This window comes from Akebia trifoliata, chromosome 13 (genome assembly GCF_017979445.1).
Source record: "Akebia trifoliata isolate Shusen 1 chromosome 13, ASM1797944v1, whole genome shotgun sequence".
In the NCBI taxonomy this organism is placed as follows: Eukaryota; Viridiplantae; Streptophyta; class Magnoliopsida; order Ranunculales; family Lardizabalaceae; genus Akebia; species Akebia trifoliata.
Window position 1 is genome coordinate 12,196,546 of NC_141387.1, and position 7,788 is coordinate 12,204,333.

General features: G+C 32.6%; 1 pseudogene across 1 annotated transcript; it reads right to left on the reverse strand.

The window, feature by feature from the left end:
- Nucleotides 1-1,037: 1,037 nt before the first annotated feature.
- On the reverse strand, nucleotides 1,038-7,561 carry LOC147387881 (beta-glucosidase 12-like; annotated as a pseudogene). Its single transcript, XR_015171343.1, has 14 exons — nucleotides 7,403-7,561; nucleotides 6,525-6,664; nucleotides 5,228-5,297; nucleotides 5,073-5,131; nucleotides 4,482-4,557; nucleotides 4,036-4,107; nucleotides 3,864-3,951; nucleotides 3,531-3,748; nucleotides 2,878-2,993; nucleotides 2,309-2,529; nucleotides 2,185-2,216; nucleotides 1,944-2,049; nucleotides 1,695-1,803; nucleotides 1,038-1,261 (listed from the first exon to the last, which is right to left on the reverse strand). The product of XR_015171343.1 is annotated as a beta-glucosidase 12-like (transcript).
- Nucleotides 7,562-7,788: the final 227 nt, after the last annotated feature.

Here is a 7,788-nt window from a genome sequence, read left to right on the forward strand (position 1 = left end):
GTTGTTATAGACAAAGTGCCTAATACATTCCTTGTCCCTCAACCGAACCTCCTTACTTAATTTACTTGGTAGACATTTACTTTACAATTGAAAATAAGTCACTAAAAATCAAAACATATTTTAACAATCATTCTAATGGTGTCCATTCACACTCAAACTCTTTAAATGGTGACAAGTCTAAAATCTAAGCAAATGAGCTCAAACCTCTCCAAAAGTTTTGAAGCCCATATATCTACAAAGTATATTACTATATACCAAATCATATTCTTATGTGGATTAGGTGATCAACTTTGAGTAAATTTGATTTGATTTTATTATTAAGTTGATTTATCTAGATTTTATTTCTATTTATGATTACTGTGTATTTTTTGTATAAATCGTAAGAATTTATCAAATTTAAGATTTTGACACACATATGGTTATTGTTGATTGATTAGAGTCTAGAAAGTCTTTTCTATAGCCCTAATTATATAGACTTTATCAATGAATTTAATACTAAACCCCCTCATTAAACATAATGCATGGTTAGTCCATATTTAACGTCGTTTTCAATTTAATTATGTATTTCATAACTAATTACTGTTATTTACGTTTAACATGAATTATTCACGAAGTTTCAAGGTGAATCAGGAAAATTCAAAGTTATCACTTTGATCCAAGATCTAAAATAAGACCGTACATCAAAATTCAAGTCAATTGATCAAAAATTTACTGTGACAACATGGTCAAAGAAGAAATTTAAACCTCGAGATTCGTATTGAAACTTGACGACTGAAATACATTTGTATTGAAGTAGGACTTTGGTATTTTTATAATCACAGAATGTTTTTGAAACCCTAATTACCCAAGAAACCCTATTCTTATCTCTCTATAAATAGGAAATCAGACTAAAGGCATCTCATCTGAGAGATCTTACATGTCCTCCAGATGTCAACTTCTCATTTTCAACAAATAATATTAATAAACAAGACATTTCTTTATTTCATTAAAACGTAGATGACGTGGTACAACATTGAATAACATATCAAATGAGCTTTATTATATAAAAAGAATACAATAAAATTTAATAAACAAATTAAAAAAAATCACTTAAGCCTTCTTGAGGAATTCCTTGAACCACAGTCCAGATTTTTTGGGATATCTTTTGAGATTATCATTGAAATCAGTGAAGCCCAACCCAAATCGAATGGAATAACCTGCTCCTACTTCCATACAGTCCAATAGAGACCATACGCAGTACCCTTTCACCTTTACGTCCTGCCTGTAATATCAAAATATTATTTAACATTAGTAGAAGAACAAATAATTCACTTTCTTCCCCCCACCCCCCCCCCTTTTTCCTATCTATAAATATATATAAATGGTTCAATTAGTGGGCTCACCATATTGATAGAAAAAATTAATAGCATGGGCTTGACCTTTTTTTATTATTATATCATCGAGATATCCCCACACTTTTTGGGAGGACACTAATCCATATGTACATTCTCACTTCCCAACTCACGAAGTTTCCCAACATGAAATAGAATAAATCAAGAGGCAACCCATTTTCAAACACACGATCAGAGAGAGAGTAAACCCCCGTCGCTAGTTTTACCACTAAGTCAAACCCTTAATTCATCCTACTAATTGAATGAGTCAGATTCTATATAACAATGTGATATGGTAATTCAAGATAAGTCTTTAGGCTTTACCTCAAAGCTTCTTCAACTGCATAGAGATGGCGTTGAATGAATGAAATTCGATGATTATCCTCAAGTGCTTGCTTGAGTGGAAGAGTATCATTGCGTTGCTCGCTAATCCCTGCATTTACCATTGAAATCTCCTAGTAAGAAATAACTCACAATCTAAGATGTCAATTTGAAGATCGAAACACCTCATTATTAAACAAACCCATGGTTTGGATTATATAAAAAACACAATACTAATAAAACTAACCATACCATTTTCAGTGATATAGATTATAGGGTCTTGGTATTTTTGCTTCATATATATCATGGCATCTCTAAGCCCATCAGGATAGATGTAAAGGATGGTATTGCCAGGAACCTACAAATAAAAATCATGAAATCAAAATTACAAAAATAGTTTAAATAACACATAAGTACTTAGACTTGAATGTATAAAAGAACAAATGTTCAAAATCCTAATTAACTATTGAACATAATAGTGGTCAAGTCTTACCGTATCGCCTATTGGTACTCCATTTCTTTCCACTGTAATGAGAAACATAAGATAAGAGTAAAAGATTAGATAAGTTAGTGTGAAAGAGATAATTGGGACCTATTTGTGTTGTAGAGATTATCACCTTCATTGACCAAAAATTGGTCCTCAGTATAGTTAAGAGGTACAGCATTTGAATTTATTGGTAGGGCTCTGACATATCTTGATGTATAGTAATTGATACCAAAGAAATCACAAGCTCCTTTAACCATTTCTTTCTCCGCAGCGGTGAAAGTTGGAAGTCTGTTCCCCACCAAAGTTCTCATAATAGATGGGTATTCCCCAAACACAAATGGCTCCGCAAACCTGATAAACAACAACTCATCATTAGAGTTTTGAGTTAATATGATTGATTGTTTGTATTAAAGGACTAGAGAAATCATGACCAATGGATTTCTCTCAAAACAAATATCTAACTCTCAAAAACACGCGATACTAACCTTGTAAACATGAAATCCAATTGTTGGGATTTATCTTAGGGATACGTTATGTATCCTAACGATATGTGTTTTATCCCAATTGTTTGATTTCATATTTACACGATAAGGATTGGAGTTTCGTTATGAATTCTTTATCATATTTACATAGATGATGGTTATATGCTTATTACTTAAATATAATCAGTATGTCACGTCTATTATAGTTGGAACTAACCATCCTACTTGAAATGCGAAGGCTCTGGTTGCTGCATCTTTATCTGCTTGAGTGTTTGATAATGGTTCAAACCACTGAACAAGCAACGACATACCTATTTCACCACCTTGAGTGGCCTGAAAAATAAAAGAACCAGTCAAAATAAATATATACACATTTTTTCGCTAGAGACGCATTTTAGAATAGAAGGGTATCAAAAGATCCATATGTATGTATATCTATTGATTGGGTTCAATAATTAATAACGTAGCCAAAGTGTATTTCCCTATATGGGCTAATAGTTTCGGAATGGACCGATTTTTTGTGAGGCTGATCTCTATGGTGAAGAGACCATCCCATTCTTGAAACTTCTAACCCCAATTTACAAGTTGAATTGTGGACCATCAATTTTTACCGTAAATTTGTAAACCACTTTTGATGGAGTTCGAAGTTTTCGAATGGACTGATTTTTTTGACCAAGTTACCACTAAAATTTATGCTATGAACAAAAATAACACTCTGCAATTACCAAAATACCCTAACATCCTCATGAGGCCTTCAACAATATGCGTGTGTAAGTATATATATATTCCCAGGAAAATATTTTATTTTAATAAAAAGTCATACTTGAGACACAATGGGAGACGTAGAAAAGTAAAATTCATGTAAATCACCTGATAATTTTCTCTGTAGTGTTTAGTAGCAGTAGCATGGGCTAATATGATGTTGTGGGCAACAATGTAAGGAAATCTTGCAGGATCATCTGATATATTAAGTCCTTGTAAATACCCATATTGAGCGAAAATCTGTGGCTCATTAACTGTCTGCCAATGCTTGACTCTATCCCCAAAATTTTTTGAAGCATATATCACAAAAGTTTTTGAAATCTTCCCTAAAAGTAGGGAAAAAAAAAAAGAAATTAATGAAAACTTTATTTTACAAATATGTATTATAAAAATGCTCAAAGATGAATAAATATATAATTAAGAAAAAAATGAGATACTTACACTATCTGACGACCCAAAAGGCCATTATATTTGTTTTGTAGAGCCAACGGTAGGTCAAAATGGAACAATGTCACAAAAGGCTCTATATCTGAAAAGCAGTTTTAAAATTTTAATCATATCTAGATGAGAATAAAGTAGGAAAAAAATTCTAATATAATAAACATGTTCTTACCATTTGCAATTAATTCATTTATGAGATTGTTGTAGAAGTTGATACCCTCTTGATTTACCTCGCCAGTACCATCTGTGAGTTTGAATTCCCAATATCAAATATATTGATTTGCTATAGAGAAGAAGTTTGCTATTTATATGATAGTAAGGCTCTAGTTTTATGAAAATCTTGGGCTATTTTTCCCAAGTAACTAACCAAAAAAATGTGATGTAGAAATCATATATGTGAACATTAGTGGTCTCATTAAATTATTGTCCGTGTTATCGGGTATCCAATGTATCTTAGGTGTTTGTATGGTCAGTTTTGGTTCCAAGGATCTCATAATAAGAATCAAAACTGTTGTTATATTAGGTTCCGATTCTAGGTATGAGTGGAAGCAAACTAGAACCGAGTAAAACGTGATAATTGAACAATTTTATCACACCAAAGTAGGATGAAGAACATACTTGGCAATATCCGACTCCAAGAGATTGAGAATCTGTACACATCAAGTCCCATATCCTTCAACAGCTTCACATCTTCCTGTAAACCCATATATCATTCATCAAATATCTTAATAGATACTTTGTATTTTTAATTTTAAAAAAGATTATATACTATCCTTGAATAATTGTGTTAATTAATGAAACAAGTCAAATCGAGTTTCTAGGGTATACTTGTCCCATTATGAAAAAAAAAAAATTCCCACCAAAACAGTGCCATTGAGAATTTGAGACCTTAAAGGATCAATGAAACCTGAAATTTTTTAGACCTAGAAGAAAATCTTTAGCCTTATGATGAAAACCTGTATTTTAAAATATATTTTTTGAATATTTTCCCTTTAAAAAAAAAATTTATTCCATAAATAGGCTTAACTCGAAACCAGACCCTTCCCCTAGTCCACACATTAAGAATGGGTTTCTGGCCAGTCTCAGGTTTAAAAAATTAAAATCAGGCCAGCATGAAGTCTGACCAAGCCAAGCCCAATTGGGCTCAACCTAATCCAAAGGAAACCCGACCCGTTCTAATTATTGACTGCAACAAAGCAAAATACTTACTTTATATCTGAGGTAGGAAAGAGTCGCTACGTTAGCAGTAGTGGGTAGTCCAATGAACTCTGAAGAGAAGAAAGTCAAAGTTTGATTAGGTACTTCGGCACACTTTTAATAAAGTCAACTACTACAAGAAAAGAGGAAGATGGTTGTGGGCCTACCTGGTCCAAGTGTGATCATAAAATCCCAGGTGCTTGGTCCTCTCCCTCCGATATTGGCTGGTCCTTCTGTCTGCAAAACACAAAATAAATCACCAAATGAGATCAATGGCTCCAAATATGCCACGTGGAACATCATGTTAATATATTACCAAGGCTGTCAATCAGACCAGATCCCAAACCCAATCCATTCTGAGTTAAAATAACTGTGTCTAGATGAAGCTAGGATTTGGGTTCCCATAAAAGTTCAATCCAATAATGTATTTAGTTATAAGTATATGGAAGATTAATATTAGAGAGATTTACCTGGCAGTCCTATCTGTCGCATCCAAAAACATGATCTAATGTCACAGGGTTATAAAGGACAATATTCTAAGAGCTTCAAAATACAAATTTTAACAAAAAAAAACATTAATTTTCATCATTTAATTTTAGATTAAATTTGGAGCTTGGTAGCCATCCATTTTCAACCCCTACTATCAAGTTAAAAAATTAAAAAAAATTAAAATCTTTCTTTTAAATTTGAGTTTCCCCATGAAATCTTACTAAGTTAGTCACCATAACCTTATTCAAAAAGTAATAATAATAAAGTAGGGAAGTTTTTGTAATAAAATTGCAACAGATAGGTCTGCCCGGTAAATATCTCTAAATATTAATTATGTATTCTTCTTCTCTGATGATATTATACTGATTAAAACTTGAGTGTTCTTTTTTGTACCATTCTCTTTTGATTCTCATTGTATTTGAGTGACTTATATATTTTACTTTGTGTATTATTGCACTTAATTATGACCAAGTTTTATGTGCGCAATACACAGACGTGAATTTATTTGTGCCTACAACGGGATCATCCTCTTTGAGATTAAGCGGGTAAAAGAGAAAAAATGATAAAGTTAAGAGATATTATTTAAAAAAGAGGGGGGGGGGGGGGAAGAAGAGTAGAAATAATATATAAAGTCAAAAGGTCATTCTTAGAAAAAGGGTAGAAAAGGGGGGGGGGGAAGAAGAGTAGAAATAATATATAAAGTCAAAAGGTCATTCTTAGAAAAAGGGTAGAAGAGAAAAAATAATAAAATTAAAAGTATTCTTGAAAGGTGGAAGAAGATAAAAGATAATAAAATTATCCTTGAGAAACTTTCTTTATGGGAGATAAAGATTGAGACAAAGTGGAGGGACAACCATTGTGTTTTTAAACAATTCAATACATATATAAATGATGTGGGTCTGGGATAAAAAATGTAGGATAAAGTAATTAATCTCAGGTAGTTATACTTTAACCAATGAATCAACACATACAAACCTGAAGAGCAGAGCTAGATGCCCCAAACTTAAAATCAGCAGGAAAATCGCTTCTGTTAATTGCTGGAGATGCAGCAGGAGTGATGGGTGAACTTGGAGCTACTGCGTCAGCCGCAAGTGCACCTCTTATCAGATGCTTGTCTGAATTCATTAATAGGTAAGTATTAGATCAGATGTAGTATAGTGTATTGAGGTGTCAATTTTAGTAAAAGTAAACAAATGTGAGGTTACGTAGGTGCAATTACTAGTTCATGTGTAGGAGTTGTTACTAAGTTCAAGGGAATGTTGTTTAAAGGTAGGAGGAGTGCTAAACTTGACTAGAATGTAGGTCTATTGAAGGAGACGATGGCATGAGCATGGGAAAAGGTTCAAGGAATTGATGGTAAAAGTTCCACTCATGAATTTTAAAATTGAAAATGAGATCGATGTACAGGAGAGTTCAAACCCAAGAACAATCAATAGATCAGCTGACTCTCAAACCTATCATATTATGAAGGGAAGTATTTCTTCAGTGATGAAATGACAGAGCGAAAAATCTCTTGTTATGCTATATGTACAAAGAGAAACTTTTCCAAGACATAAATGCAAGGTTCAAAAATGTTTATTTCTTCAAGGGATATGGTACCCAAAACAGATAGATGAAGACAAGGTAAGAAATGAAGTTGAAACTGAAGAAGATCAGATATATGCAACATGAAGAAGGCGCATAACAGTTTGATTTGAGAATTCATGCTGGTTGAAGGTGCCAACTATCTTAGTTGTTAAAGCCTATAGTATATAGGTGATGAAAACTAATCTCATCAAGAACAAATTTATTGTGATAATAAATATTAATAAATATATATATAATTCACAAGCTTATCTAAGGAGGTTGGTTACCCTCCAAGTAACTTTGTGTCTCCAAAATCGCTAACAAAATGAAGAAGGCATGTAACAGTTTGGAATTGTGAAAGGCCACCATATTTGGAGGTTGAAGAGAGAAAAGTATTGAAGCTTTGTTTTCAGAACTCTTTTTTTTCCTTTTTGTATAAGAAGGAAGAGACCAAGAACGATGATGCCTCGTTGAGTTGATATTATGGTATTTATAATGTAACATGTGGAAATTGATACACGTTTTCAACAACTAGTTGTCCTTTGTTTTTACATTGAAGGATGCGTAAAGAAATGAAAGTTCGTTATTAAAAAATCTTTCCATGTCAACTGTTCGTTTGATATTAGAACTTTCCATTATTAAAAAAAATTAAAAAAATAAAAGTTCCATCGAA